The following is a 14,921-nucleotide window of genomic DNA, read 5'->3' as shown; positions in this document are numbered from 1 at the left end:
TTCGTGGATCGAATCAACGACTGCAATGCACTGTTGAAACGGAACGAATTCGACCTATTTTTGAAACGCATGGTGACTGGTGATGAAAAGGGGACCTTACTGGCCTATGCTGACGATCTCGACATCATGGGAAGAACGACCCGAGACGTACAAACTGCCTTCATCCAGATCGAGCAGGCGGCACGAGATCTCGGGCTGCACGTTAATGAAGGCAAGACGAAGTACGTGGTGGCAACGTCAGCACCGAAAACCAACCAATCAACAACATCAAATCACATTGGTCAAACGGGGAGAATAAATATAGGAGACTACAAGTTTGAGACCATTGATAATTTTTCCCATCTAGGGTCGAAAATCACGAAAGTCACGATAACAGCTACGATGGTGAAATCCGCGCACGGTTGTTGTCAGCCAGCAGAGGCTATTTCAGCTTACAAAAAACTGTTCCGCTCGAAACGTCTCAAAGCTCTTATTGTACAAGACAATGATCTTGCCAGTCCTCATGTATTCCTCGGAGACTTGGATTCTTAGCAAGAAGAATTGCGAACTCTTGGCCGCGTTCGAGAGAAGAATCCTCCGAAGAATTTTTGAGGATGGACAATTCCGTAGCCTACATAACGATGGAATCTATGAGCGATACCCTGACCGTCTGGTTGTGGATAAAATCCGGCTCAATAGGTTACGGTGGACGGGTCACTTAATCTGTATAGATGAGGATGATCCAGCCCGGAAAGTCTATAAGGGCAATATCTATGGTAGAAAAAGAAGACGACGCAGACCCTGCCTAAGATGGAGCGATGGCGTAGGTCAGGACGCGTTCGGGAGGTAGATCTCGATCGCAGTCAAGGTCGAGGTTTGCTTCTCCAAATGGGCGTTCGGGTAGTCGCGCCCCGATTCACTCAGTAGCCTCAATAATTTGCTGATTGTATCGCTGGGTGTCTTAACGACGACTATTCGAAGGGCAGTACCACGTCGCCTTACCATATTCGATTCTCTGAGCAGACGTTACTACCTGGTCCACACGGGTGCTGAGATGGCGGTTCTCTCTGTACCAGATCCGAACACCCGAATCCCGCAAAACTTACGACTGGCTGCCGCGAACTCCTCCCCAATGCGCACTTACAGCTCCAGGCAGGTAGACGTAAGTCGTGGATTCCGCTGAACCTTTTCGTGATGATTCATTTTCGCGGACGTCAGCATCGCTATTTTAGGGGCAGACTTCCTGTGTCACTATGGGCTGCTGGTGGATCCGCACAATAAACTGCTAATAGACCCCACAACCTCGTTGAAGTCGAAAAGCTAAATTTCCAATTACGCAAACGACACTGTTTCGATTGATTTCTAGGATATTGCCGACCTTTGCACTTCGCCGAAAATATTGCAACATCACCACTGAAACCCAGCGAGTTGAGCACGATGTGCAGCACCAAATTAACACTACCAGCTCGTCTATCTTCTGAAATGTGCGGCATCTATCACCCCAGAAGCTGTCTGCTGCAAAGAAACAGTTTGAAGATCTTATGAAATAAGGTATATGTAGAGCTTCCAATAGCTGTTGGTCATCTCCACTCCATATGACCCCTAAGCCAAACGGCGAATGGAGGCCTTGTGGAGATTACAAGCGCCTAAATGCTCAGACAATTCCTGATCGGCACCCAATTCCACTCATCCAGGATTTCGTGCATCACTTCACAAACTGCCAAGTTTTCTCGGTCTTGGATCTGGCCAAGGTGTATCACCAAATCCCTGTAGCTCCCGAAGACATGCCGAAAATGGCTATTGGCCCACCTTTCGGATTCTTCAAGTTCACCAGGATGACATTTGGCCTGTATAATGCAGCGCAGACATTTCAGAGATTCATCCATTCTATCCTACGCAGCTTGGACGCCTCTTCTTTCGAGTCTGAGCAGTTGGGCCATCTCGATTGCATTTTTCAACGTCTGCTTGAGGCCGGTCTTGCTCTGAACTTTGAAAAGTGCAAATTCCTACAAAAGCAGGTTAAATTTTTCGGCCACATGATCACCCCTGGCGGAATTCAACCAGACAAGGTTAAAGCGATGAAAAACGTTCCCCTGCAATCCACTGTGAAGGATCTGCGGTGGTTCTTGGGCATGCTAAATTTCTACCGTCGTTTCCTGCGCAAGGCCGTTCACCACCAAGTAATCCTTAACGCTTATTTGCCTGGGTCCAACACAAAAGATTCTCGCGAGGTTGCATGTTCCTCTATGCCTCAGACAGAACGGTAGATTGGTTGGTTCACCCGTTGAATTTTTCTTGTACACAGTTGAACCCAGCTCAACACAACTACACCGCCTACGATCGTGAGCTGCTCGCCGCATACCTCTTTTTGAAATACTTGCGTTTCTCCCTGTTCACGGACGTTCGTTTTAACACAAAAGTCCGACAAAACGTATTTTCGCCAGCTTCGGCAATTGAGCTTCATCAGCCAGTTCACATACGACATCCAACACGTGTTTGGAAAAGACAATGTCGTTGCAGATGCTTTGTCATGAATCTCGGAGGTTACAGTCCCCGTCGCGATCGATTATACGACAATCGCCGAGGCGCAGAGCTTCAAGCCTGAGGGCGAATTCCAAATAGAAGTTCAAGGAGTTTCCTAACTTCAACTCAAACTCGTATTTATTCTGCGAGACCTCTGACAAGGGACCTAGCCTATTTCTTTTCGCCGACTTTCGCAAGGAAGTATTGCACGCTGTATACGATCTTGCGTATCAGGACACCGAATCGATTAATCACTGGAAAATGCTTCTGGCCGTCTATGAACAAGGACGTAAACTCTTGGGTTGCATAATGAATCGCGTCCCAGAAGTGTAAAATCAACAAGCACATAAAAAAGGAAGTAGACATATTCGGTCGATCAAACGCTTCCATGCCATCCATCTCAGCATCATTGGCCCTTGCCTCACAATCATCGACCGGCGGCCTTAAGCAATACCCCTGACTGATATTATTGCACAATTATGTGCCGAGGCCCTCTGTCGAGAATGAATATTGCACTTCGGTGTACCAGCTGTAATCATTGCGAAACAAGGAATGCAAATTGAGTCTACTCTTTTCTCTCAGTTAGGTAAGTCCCTGGGTTCCAAACGTCACAGGGACACTGCATACCATCTGCAATGCTATGCTGGAGCGTTAGCACCGGACGCTGAAGGCTGCCCCTCCTCCTCGGCCTTCGCACAACCCATTGGCAGGAATTCACGGCCAGCTTCGTCGAGATTGTTCCCGACATCCCCCAGGGATCTCGAGGCATCTTCGCCCGTCCTAATTAGGGTGGACGCTTCTCGGGAGTCGCTGCACCCACCATAGGAAGGCCCCTTTAAAGTCCTGGAGCGATGGGAGCATTTGTATACTCTTACACTCAGCTACACTGAACTATAACCTATCTTGCGTCCTGGCACGAGGCCGGCGCGAAGCGGTACTACCTTCTTTTTGCGCTAACCGCCGCAATAACAAGAACAAGAGGGATGGTGAGAGGTCGCTTCCTTGATGAACACCGACGGTGAATTTTACTTTTCGAATTGTAGTAATGTAATTTAACCCACAGCATGGATTCTTCTGGCACTAGGTGTTGCTGTAGAGCATACTAGATGGTGTGGCATACGTTCAAACGTTTTCTTTAGATTCAGAAATGCCCTGTAAAGAGGCCGATGATTTTCACGGTGTTTTTGAATGAGTAACCGCGCAGCGTGTATTGCATCAGTAGTTCCGCAGTTCTTGACAAACCGCGCTTGATTATTTGTTATTTGAGCGAATACGGCTGTCAAGAATGCGTTCAAAAATCTCTACGATATGGAACAGCAACCGGATCGGACGGTAATTTGAACACTCTGCCGGACTGTCATTTGTTTTCCATATGGAAACTGTGGTGCTTTCTCGCCTGGTGTTCTATCTTCCTGAATAGCCTGATTGAAGAGTGTCAGAGTGTTGGGTCCCAGAACTTCGCTTTCCATAGCTCAGAGGGGATGTCGTCAGGTCTTGTTGCTTTCACCGATTTCATCCGTTTTATTACTTCTTCGACTTCAGTCGCGGTGATAGTTACGTCTCTATGATTTTACGTGGGTACCTGTCTCGATCTTCTTAAGACACGGGTTGATTTTGTGACCATAACTGACGCAACGGTGCTGGCTTATACTGAGTGCAGGTTCAGCATTCATACCAGTGGATGCAAGGCCTATCTAACACCTTTGCCGCAACTAAGAGGTAGGGCCACAAGTTGTATGCTTGAGCTCCAAGGAGTTCTGCCTGCGATGTAGGCATAACCACAACTACGATGAACTCCTACAAAGGGGCCAACCGCAAATAACCGGGCCGAGAGCACATCCTCCTGGAGCATATGCTTTCAGAGGGCCATCACGGTTCCCATGGTACCAGATAACCTCCGGTGAGGCTTCATGCCAAGAGCCACTTCAGATGAGTCCCTTGCAGGCTCGAGGCTGCTCGCCCTTTTCAAGTAGGTGGGGACGGCACTCCCCAACGAGTAGTCGCGGTGGCAGTTAAGCCCATGGTGTTTAACGTAGGTACCTCTCGTGGAGACTTAATTCTACGGTCCTCTTCAGACACGGATTGATTTTGTGACCACAATCAGAGCCCCGCTGAGACAAACAACAACGGTACCAGTCTATACCAAGTGCATGGCTTAGCATTCATACTGGTGGATGCAAGAATTACCTAAATCTCTACCGAACTAAGGAGTACGGCACCCGTGTTGAAACGCAACACCACGCCGAGGCCCGAAGGTCTCTTTTCGCTTGAACACAACCACAACCACCATGAAACTCCCATTAGGGGGCCAACCGCAAATAACCGAGCTGTACTCACATACAACGGGAGTTCACCCGAAGAATGAGAGTCCAGGGGCTTTCCCGGTTCCCATGGTACCAGTATACCCCTGGTAAGGTTTCGTGACCAATTTGCCCTAATTAGGCCTTTGGAGCATTCGCCTACTGCATCACGGCCGGCAAACCAAAGTGAATACAGCGTCTCCCGGTGCCACCACTATGGAGGTTCTCCTCGGCCACTTGGTTTTGGTTTGACCGACACGGTTGCCGTCCCGTCTTCCTCACCGCCACCTCTGAGCACCTAGTCGCGGTGGCAGGCGGAATTGATCCAAATGTCGGCAGTGCTTATGAAGTGGGAGATGAACAAATCCTACCGTTGAAATCTGCTCGAAATTACACGCCGTCTACCCATCGCGGTTCGTCGAGTGGTAATCAAAGAACCGTTCTTGTTATTAACGCAGCATATGTGTTTAATATCCTCCGTGCATTGGTGTCGGCTTTTGACAAGTCGATAGAGATCTCTTTCGCGCTCACAAGTGTCCACTTTATTGCAAAGAGCTTTCTAATGTATCGCTCGGGTAACAGCTCGCTTTCTCTGTTCCCCTTTTGGCATTTCTATAAATTTGCCAATTTGCCAGCAGTTAATCGTCGAGAAACTTACGGTAGCAGCGTTTCTTTTCAGGGACCTTCATTTGTCGTTATTTCAAAGCCAAGTATCTCGGTAGGAGAACCGCTTACCTTGGTAATCCCGAGGGCGACCACGAGTCGGGTGGATAAGTTTTTCGAGCTGTTATCGGTGGCCTTATTCGCAGGATGGCTCCAGTGGTTAGAGCGCTGGGCTGCCGTAATGGAAGGCCGCGGTTCGAATCTCACTAGTGGCAGAGGGATTTGTTATTGTGACTCAGTCGTCAATGAGTACCTGAGTCAAATCATGGTAATAATCTCGAGCGAGCGCAATGCTGATCACATCGCCTCCTACAGTGTACTGTAGTGTCCCGTTACGGTCTTGAATGAAGTGCTCTAACACACTGCAAGGCTCTAATCCTATTATTATTATTCGCAGGATGGCAATCAACGGCTTGAGGTTGAGTGGGTTCATAGGGAACGGCTTTATAGTCAGAGCCGGTGATAAAATGTCTGCGTCTTATGATGATATAGTTGATTTGCGTTTTACTGCTCCCACTATGAAATGTAGGAACATTAAGCAATTATTTGATGAACCATGTATTCACAAGTACAACTCATCGGTGCCCCTATAATCGCCCCTAATCGACTATATATTCGCCACCGTCATTGCGTGCTCCAAACCCTTTTTCCTCATGGCACCTGTTACCGTCTGTTCTTTCACCCAGATGACCATTAGGGTCACACCTTGTAAGTCTTTGCATCGGGAAGTTGCTTTCCTGACATCATTCGACCTTCCTGTGGTGCATACGCAGTGAAGACGTGAATAGTACGATCAACTGCTACAATGGTGAGCTTCATCAGCTCGTCATCAAATCATTCGACTTTTTTAATTACGTCACGAAAATCCTCTGAGATGGCAATACCAACACCATATTGAGTGTGTGAGCTACCAAAATAGAGAAGTTTATAGCCATTTTTACTACGTTTGCGTTTTACGTTGTGGCTTTTGACACTAGACCATCGGGTTTCTTGAAGAGCGTAGATATCAATGCGCCTTTTCCGAAGGGCTCTCGCGAGTTGTTCCAATGTTTGTTTGTTTGTTTTGTTCGGACGTTGTCCATGTGTCAAGCGCTCATGTCAATTCCTCAACAGGATCGGGATCGTTCTGCCGCGCCGACTGAGGTGGACGTCCTACCATTTCTCCGAGGCTTAGGATACCTCAACATGGTCATTGCGATTTCTTGGTCGGCCTGGGAGCTGTCACCAAGAGAGATCAGGTAAGATACAGCTTAGTAGAGTAGCTCCAACTGTATGTTATTCATCAATTTTTCTGATCTCCACATTTTATTTTTGTTTTACTGAGGACACTACAATGCTGATGAAGTAGCTGTGTTTGCTGTTGATCGGGATCTTGGAACGATGTGTAGGAATATACAACGTGCCGTTGATTTGATAGACAGTTAATCCAAATAAAACCACAATGGTATTATTCACAAAAAGGAGAAAACTGGAAGGACTTTGCCTCCCTGAGATGAGGGCTACTACCCTTCACCTCTCCGAAGAAGTGAAATATCTGGGAGTCACTCTAGATAAAAAAAACTTCTTGGGAACAAACATGTAGAGATAAAGATGAAACGAGCTCTCACAGGTTATGGGCTGTGCAGGCGGATCTTTGCCTCGACATGGGGATTCAGGCCTCAAGCGGTAATGCCGCATATATGAACGCATCCGTGGTGTGATGGGTTAAGGTGAGACAAAAATGTTTTCACCGTAAGCTAGCCGCACTGCAAAGAACTGTGTGTCTGGGTATCACTGGTGCCATGAGCACGATATCCGGCGCAGCTCTCAACACACTACTCAATTTGCAGCCCCTGGATATATTTATTGAAAGCACTGCAATGAGAGCAGCTCATAGACTAATCCGATTAGATGTGGGGACACAACGCATTGGAAGAGTTACTGAGAGGACATACATCTGTTTGGTAGAAGATATGAAATTACGCTGAAGCGTAGAGAGAACTGGGAAGTCCCAGAGGAATGCGTGGCGGGATATACGAAAGTCTTCTACATCAATGGCTCAAAAATAGAATAAGGTTCTGGAGCCGGAGTCTATATTTCGAATAAAAACGAGAAGTGGGCTATTTCTTTGGGACAATATGCAACGGATTTTCAACCCGAAATTTATGCCATCCTAAGGGCGGCAGCCGGTGTCCGGATGGTTCAAGTGGTTAGAGCGCTGGGCTGTCGAAGCGGAAGGTCGTGTTTCAAATCTCACTGGTGGTAATGGGATTTCTATCGTGATTTGACGTCGGATACCAATGGACTTAACTGTGAATGAGTACCTGAGTCAAATCAGGGTAATAATCTCGGGCGAGCGCAATGCTGACCACATTGCTTTCTACAGTGTACTGTAGTGTAACGTTACGGTCTTGAATGAAGTGCTCTAACACACTTCAAGGCCCTGATCCAATATGGATTTTTGCGCCAACGATTATTATTATAATAATCGTCAGTCTTGAATGAAGTGCTCTAACACACTTCAAGGCCATGATCCAATATGGATTTTTGCGCCAACGATTATTATTATTATTATTGAGGGCGGCAAACTGGGTGATTGACGAGCGGTAGAAGTGCAGGCGCATCGCAATCTGCAGTGATAACCAAGCTGCATTGAGGGCGTTGAGTAGTCCTTTGATCACATCGAAAATCGTTCACGAATGCAGAAACCGTTTGAACTCTATCTCTAGATTCAATGCGGTGGAACTACTCTGGGTATCTGGTCACCGTGGCGTAGAGGGAAATTAAATCTCGGATGCTTTAGCAAAAGGGGGGGCAATCTCCCCTATGCCGGGACCGGAACTAGCAATTGAAGTATCAGTAGCATTGGCTAAGTCTGTTTTCAAAAACTGGGAGCAAGCTTCCCACAATGACAGCTGACAGAGCCTAATAGCTGCTCGACACAACAAACTTTTCCTGCCAGAACCGAACATGCGTATCGCAAAGTTTATCCACAGGTGTATTGCTGGGGATATGTTCAGAATAGGAATTATTCAAGATGATACGTGTCCCTCCTGTAATGAGAAAGCGGAATCCACGGAGCATTTCCTATGTGAATGCCCCGCTTATGGACGCATCAGGCATCAGATTTTTGGTGCCGATGTTCTCCAATTGCGACGGGTAGCATCCGACGAATCCGGAATATTCCGTTAGACGGGAGAGGCGAGTACAATGGGCCAACACGGCCTAAGTGCTCAGAAGCTGTAGCTTCTCCCCCACCATACACACACACTATAATTTTTAGTAATGGGCTGCAAAACCTCCTTAAGTTTATTCTAGCACCACAAAATAGAGCATGATCCTACCAAGTTTGGTGGAGATCGCACTATTCCTAACAAAGTTATAATAGCTTATAATGCTACGTAATAAAGGTAGAGGAAAATATCGTCTTTTCACTACGATATTTATACATATACCGATACTTTAACGAATCCTGAATATTGCGTTAGACGGGGGTGGCGAGTACAATGAGCCAACACGGCCTGAGTCCTCAGAAGCTGTAACTTCTCCCTCACCACACACACTACAAAGTACGCTGCCGCAAACCCTCCTCCTTTACCCGGGCTTGGGACCAGCTTACGATTTAAATAACGCTATACTTTGCATAAGTCAAAGACAGCGTAACCGGAAAGGTTGGTCGATTTGGATATTTAGATACTAATCAGCTGCATCTATAACTTTCCCAAGAAGATTCATTAGAAAATTTGTTCCGCTTAGTTTCAACTTCAGATCCAACCTCTCCTAAATCTCTCCATTCAGTTTTCTACCGTGAATGATACATTTTCATTATTGAGATTATTTCGAAACTCTGTGAAAAAAGATACAACAGCATTCATGACTGAAAACTTTTCATCGCTTTCTGCTTACATTTTTTAATCTATGACTGCTTCGAATGCTTCCTTTCCCGTATTGTTTCCCTACAAGTTCCAAGTGCTAATAATGCGAGATTGACAAGATTTAAACGCGATAATGCACTTTTTCGATACGGAGATATTTCAAATCTTGGATTAGAGATATTTAAGGTTGGGAAAGATTCTTCTAGCTAAGGTTGAATGGAGAATTCGGTTCGTAATCCAAAGAATAGATATAAAAGATTTAGGAGCAGTGAGTCAGTAATATTGTGAATATATGTGCATATATAGCATCTATTTTTGTCACCGGGTTTTTTTTATCATTTCTGTGTGTAAATATGTTTATTCAAATTTTATTGGAATCCTTTCTTTTTTGCGATCTAACGCTGACGAATACACGGAAGTAGTCAAAAAGAACATAAAACCGAAATCGGATATCTTTCAGTTCATTGACCGTCGACTATTATTACACAGTTAAAAGTGAAATGAATTTTCTGTTCAATTTGCTTTCTATTGTCAGAAGCGTGGGTCTCAGGTACATGATTTTTAATTAAAGATTAGCGGAAAGTGTCCCTGAATAATGACTGAATTTTACCTTGAAGGCGGCCCAACAACTGATTACCTGGGGATCTTACAATACGATAAGAGGAGAAAAGAGGCACCGTTGTTTTTTTGTATTTCTCTAATTTTCGAGATGAGCATGATTGACGTGTGAAATTATATTAAACTATGTATGTGCAAAAATATTAGTGTTATGGCATCTTAGATAATTCTGACTGCAAATTGCTAGGCAAAGCTAACCCATTGTTGAAGATTCATCTTTGAGGCTGCTGTTCTTACTACGTATAATGGGCGCGAAACAAACTGTTAAAGCTAAAGTACTTGTCGATTTAATGATAATTTCCGAGCGTTGAACCACAAATACGTTACTTGCGCTAACTACCTGCAGAGAGGAGTTTGTTACAAGATTCTTTGATTACCGGTTATTATACTTGGTAACAGATATGCTATTATAATTGAATGGCTTTGAAAAGCGATGTAATAGACGGTGTTATCATGCCACGAGCACTATGTACAACAAGTCGCAACACCGCAAGCTCGCGCTTCGGGTGTAAAGGTTTTGTGTTCATCTTATGTAAGAACAACACATACTTTTCTATCTGTATGTAGCTACAAATACAACATATTCCTTCAAACTACAAAAGATACGTACATATTACAGCCGTACAAAGCATACATATGTACAAGATAGTCTGTATATTGAATACCGCTGGTTTAATGTACAAATATATCTATCTGAATTAGACATAAGCACACATATACTATATACCTATATACACACATGTCTGTTTGAAGTAATTGATATCCATATACAAATGACTAAAAATCTAAAACAAAATAATTCTTTGCAACCCCATTCATAAGAACTCATTTCGTCGTTATATTGATTAATTGATATGTGATGATGACGTCATACAGGTTGTAGAATGCACGAACTTAAAAAAAATGCCAAAGTTTCATCCCCTGTAGTTTTGTTAATAATAATTGGATTTTCTGCAAACTTGACCAAACTGTGCATTATATTCTTCGTTACACTCATGACGGGTAAATTTCTAAAATATGGAAATATACTATTATTAACTTTATCTGTGCAGCTATCGGAATCGGATATATTTTGAGGCCTAGATTTCGTAGAGATGCACCACTGTGATTTTCTTCAGATTTTTCGGTTGGGTCATATTTTGAGCCCTCGCTCCTCTATGTTTCATCCAATATCAAATATGGAACCAATTGCGGAAAGTACTAATTGAGCCCTTTAATTTGATACCCCACATGGCCACATTTTATGAAAAAAAATGTTGCCCCTCCATTCACATGTATGGGGAGCCCTCCCCTTAAATTTAACACAAAATGGCGCCATTTACTTCATGTAAAGGGAACAACAGATCACAGACAGACACAGATACTTATCGGAAAGGGGGAACTGGTTCAATTGTAGATCTGACTTTTGTTAGCCTTGCGTTAGGATGTGACATATCCTGGCAAGTTAGCGAGGACCTCACTTACAGCGACCACCAGGCAATCATCTTTGAACTAAGGACGAGTCGCAAGGCAGGGACCCGCACCCCGGAAGCCGAAATCCGAAAGAACACCTGGATGAGCAAACATTCATGGAGGTGTGGTTAGACTTACCTAGCAAAGCAGGCACCTCCACGGATAGAGCTCTCCATGTCACATACAGCATCTCTAAAGCATGTGACTAGGAGATGCTCATTTCCCACTAGAAGACTCAATTCTTGGTAGAATAGTGAACTTGCCAGCCTTCGATCGATTTGCCACAGAGTCAGACGAACGGCTCAGAGAGCAATAGGTAGGATCGATCAAGGGCAAAAGGAACATGCCTATAGGCAAGCTCGCAAAAACGTCAAGTTCGCCATCCAGCGGAATAAGAGGGAATGTCTTAAGGAGCTCTGTTTGGAAGCGGACATGAATCCGTGGGGTAGCGTCTATAAAATCGTGACAGGACGATGCCGAGGCCGATTATCTCCGCAGATCACGTGCCCTATACTCTTGTTGAAAATAATCCAGGGGTTATTTCCCCAGCAAGAGGGGGGTACTGACACCTTCCAGCGCCCCTTGATTGTGACGCCGATTCCACCAGCCACCAGGGACGAGCTGCTGGAGATCTGCAGCGAATAGGTAGCAGTTAAGCCCCAGGTCTTGACGGCATATTGAATAAGGCCCTCAAGCCGTCAAATGTAGACCGGATATGTTCGCGAAGCTGTTCGAAACATGCATGTCGTGTATTTTTCCTGCACCATGGAAGCGGCAGAAGCTGGTGCTGTTGCCTAAGGCTGGCAAACCTCCAGGGGAACCGTCCTCCTATAGACCCATATCTCTTTTAGACACTATGGGGAAAATGTTGGAGCGGGTCATTTATAATAGATTACTTCCAGGCGTCGAGAGCCAAGGGGACCTTTCAAATAGGCAGTGTGGGTCCCGTAAAGCCAGATCAACCATTGATGCCACCAAAATGGTTACTAGCTTAGCCGAAAATGCAATTCACAGAAGGGGTTGTATCAGCAAATAGTGTGTGGTGGTGACCCTGGATGTGAGGAATGCATTTAACTCGGCCAATTGGAACCGTATAAGTGTTCCCACCTCGCCGCTATTATCGATAGCTACTTGAAAAAGCGGACACTCTGGTATAATACCAATGATGAGCCCAAGGAGTACATTGTCTCCGCGGGTGGCTCACAGGGCTCTGTACTGGGCCCACTACTATGGAACATCATGTATAATGATGTATTTAACCTTCCTGTTCCGGAGGAGGCTACGGTGGTGGGTTACGCCGATGATATAGCACTGGTTGTGGTCGCAAAGCATCTTGAGGATGCTGAGTTGTACTCAAGCGAAGTAATCAGTGTTGTTGAGGTTTGGTTAGAGAGTGCTGGACTGGCAATCGCAGAGAAAAAGACAGAAGCGGTCCTCATCACTAAGCGCCGCAAAAGAAATTACGCCTGCATTAGAATCGGCAATCGTTCATCACTTCCAAGCCGGCGATCAAATACTTGGGGGTGATGATAGACGGAGGACTTAATTTTAAGCAGCACATAGAGCATACTTGTGAAAGAGCATCCACCACGAGTATGTCTCTGGCAAGGATGATGCCGAACGTAGGAGGACCGCGGCATACTTGCAGGCTAGGGTGGTGAGTTCTATCATGCTGTATGCAGTCCCAGTTTGGGGAAAAGCGCTGCAGGTTTTAGGCAATACACATAAACTGAGTACGGTTTACAGAGGAACATCCTTAAGGGTGTGCTGCTTTCAGGACAGTCCCAGACGATGCAGCGTTCGTCATCTCGGGAATGATGCCGATTGACACTCTGGCAACCGAAATAATGAACATTTATAACACCAGGTCTATCTCTCCCTTATCTCATGTGAAAAAAGCGGAAAGGGAGAGATCCATAAGCAGATGGCAACAGCGATGCGACCAGTCAGAAAAGGGTCGTTGGATTTACAGGTTGATCCCTTCCATCGGGAAGTGGCTGGAGAGAAAGCATGGGGAGATCAATTGTAATCTCACCCAGTTTCTCACCGGCCATGGAGTATACCTGTACAGGCTTAAATTGGACACCTCGCCAAATTGTCCAAACTGCGCCGGTGTCCCAGAGGACGTATTCCTCCAATATCCTAGATTCGTGGAAGAAAGGAGGAACCTAGAGGAAACTCTAGGTGAAGTGCTGTAACCGGAAAATTTTGTGCGGAGAATGGTAGCCTGTCCGGAAGACTGGGATGCGATAAATTTCATGATCGCAGTAATCCAGGGTAAACTGCGAAAAGCAGAAAAAGTGAGGAAGGTGGGGTTACGAACCCCGCGGGTAGACTGAAGGAGACCTGGCTAAAGTAAGCTAATTCCGGCCCGTGATGTAACACCTAAAGGTGGTTCCACGGGGTAGGGGGGGAGTCGAGGATGGTTTTAATGGGTAAAAATCCCACACTTTGGCGTGCTTAGGCCAGAGTCTTTTGAAAATTTCTACCTCCTAAAAAAAAAGACAGACAAACATCGATTCGATTTGTTTTGTTTTACACAAAACCTTAAAAAAGGGGTTTATCTTCGATCGTAAGAATATTTCATGGCAAAACGCCATATCATTTAGGCGGAAACTTTGCAAACAAACTTATTTATTCAGTTATGAATGCCTGAAGAGGTGGGTCAATGATTTCTAAGCTTTCCAAATTTTATGTTGATCTTTAAGACACGGCTAACAGTATTAAATGCATCGCAAAATTTGCAAAGGGATTGCGTCAATGTGCAGAAAAATCGACCCTCTTTCATTCAACAGTTTCTTTGCATTGGAATTACCAATATTACAAACATACGAATTGTAAAGGCAAATATTCATCCCACGCGAAGTCAACAACATCTTTTCCGCAAACAAATTTATGGCATTCTCAATGTAATCTATGCAAAATAATTCATATCTTCTAGATGAATTCAAATCATCTTGGCAGCATGCATCTAATTCTGTGCTTGCATCCGTAATTTCTTTCCATTCCTGGGTTTCGGTGAGAGTGAAAATGTTTATTTCGAGCAAAATCACAAACTGTAGTCAAGCATCAACAAGAGAATTGAAATTGACAAACTTTCAGTTTCAGTGACTCTGCGGGGTGACTTCTTTTACGGGAGATTGTTTTTAAGGAAATTAAATGCAGGAATTATTCTGTAGCCATCAAAACAACGGTTATTTGCTCCGTATTTTAGGTACTGTTTAAATAATTATCAACTTACAAAAGGAATATATGGTTTCACTTCCACTATCAGATAAAGATTTTTACGGTGATTTTATTTAAATATCTGCATTGGTTCCATATTTTTGTGCTAAAATATTTGTAAAATCTGTATCGAAATTGACGTCAAACGTGAAAAGATCATTACAACATTTAGGTGACAGATTTCGATATGCAAACTTGTTCTAGATCAAGATTTCTCTGATACGGATTGCTGTGATTAACTTGGACACTTTTCAGCTATTATTATTATATTATTCAGGGTTTATTGTGCTTGATGCTACTTTGATAA

The 14,921-nt window shown here is 44.7% G+C and overlaps 2 protein-coding genes across 2 annotated transcripts in view; one reads left to right on the top strand and one right to left on the bottom strand.

The window, feature by feature from the left end:
- The window catches only part of LOC119658524 (centrosomal protein of 162 kDa), a 352,018-nt gene that overhangs the window by 133,930 nt on the left and 203,167 nt on the right, over positions 1-14,921 (top strand). The window lies entirely within an intron of this gene.
- LOC119658526 (carboxypeptidase B) overlaps positions 1-14,921 on the bottom strand; it is an 85,448-nt gene that overhangs the window by 35,631 nt on the left and 34,896 nt on the right. The gene's annotated exons all lie outside the window — the stretch shown is intronic.

This window comes from Hermetia illucens, chromosome 5 (genome assembly GCF_905115235.1).
Source record: "Hermetia illucens chromosome 5, iHerIll2.2.curated.20191125, whole genome shotgun sequence".
NCBI classification, from domain to species: Eukaryota; Metazoa; Arthropoda; class Insecta; order Diptera; family Stratiomyidae; genus Hermetia; species Hermetia illucens.
Note: the sequence above shows the minus strand (reverse complement) of the source record. Positions and strands in the feature narration are given on the sequence as shown.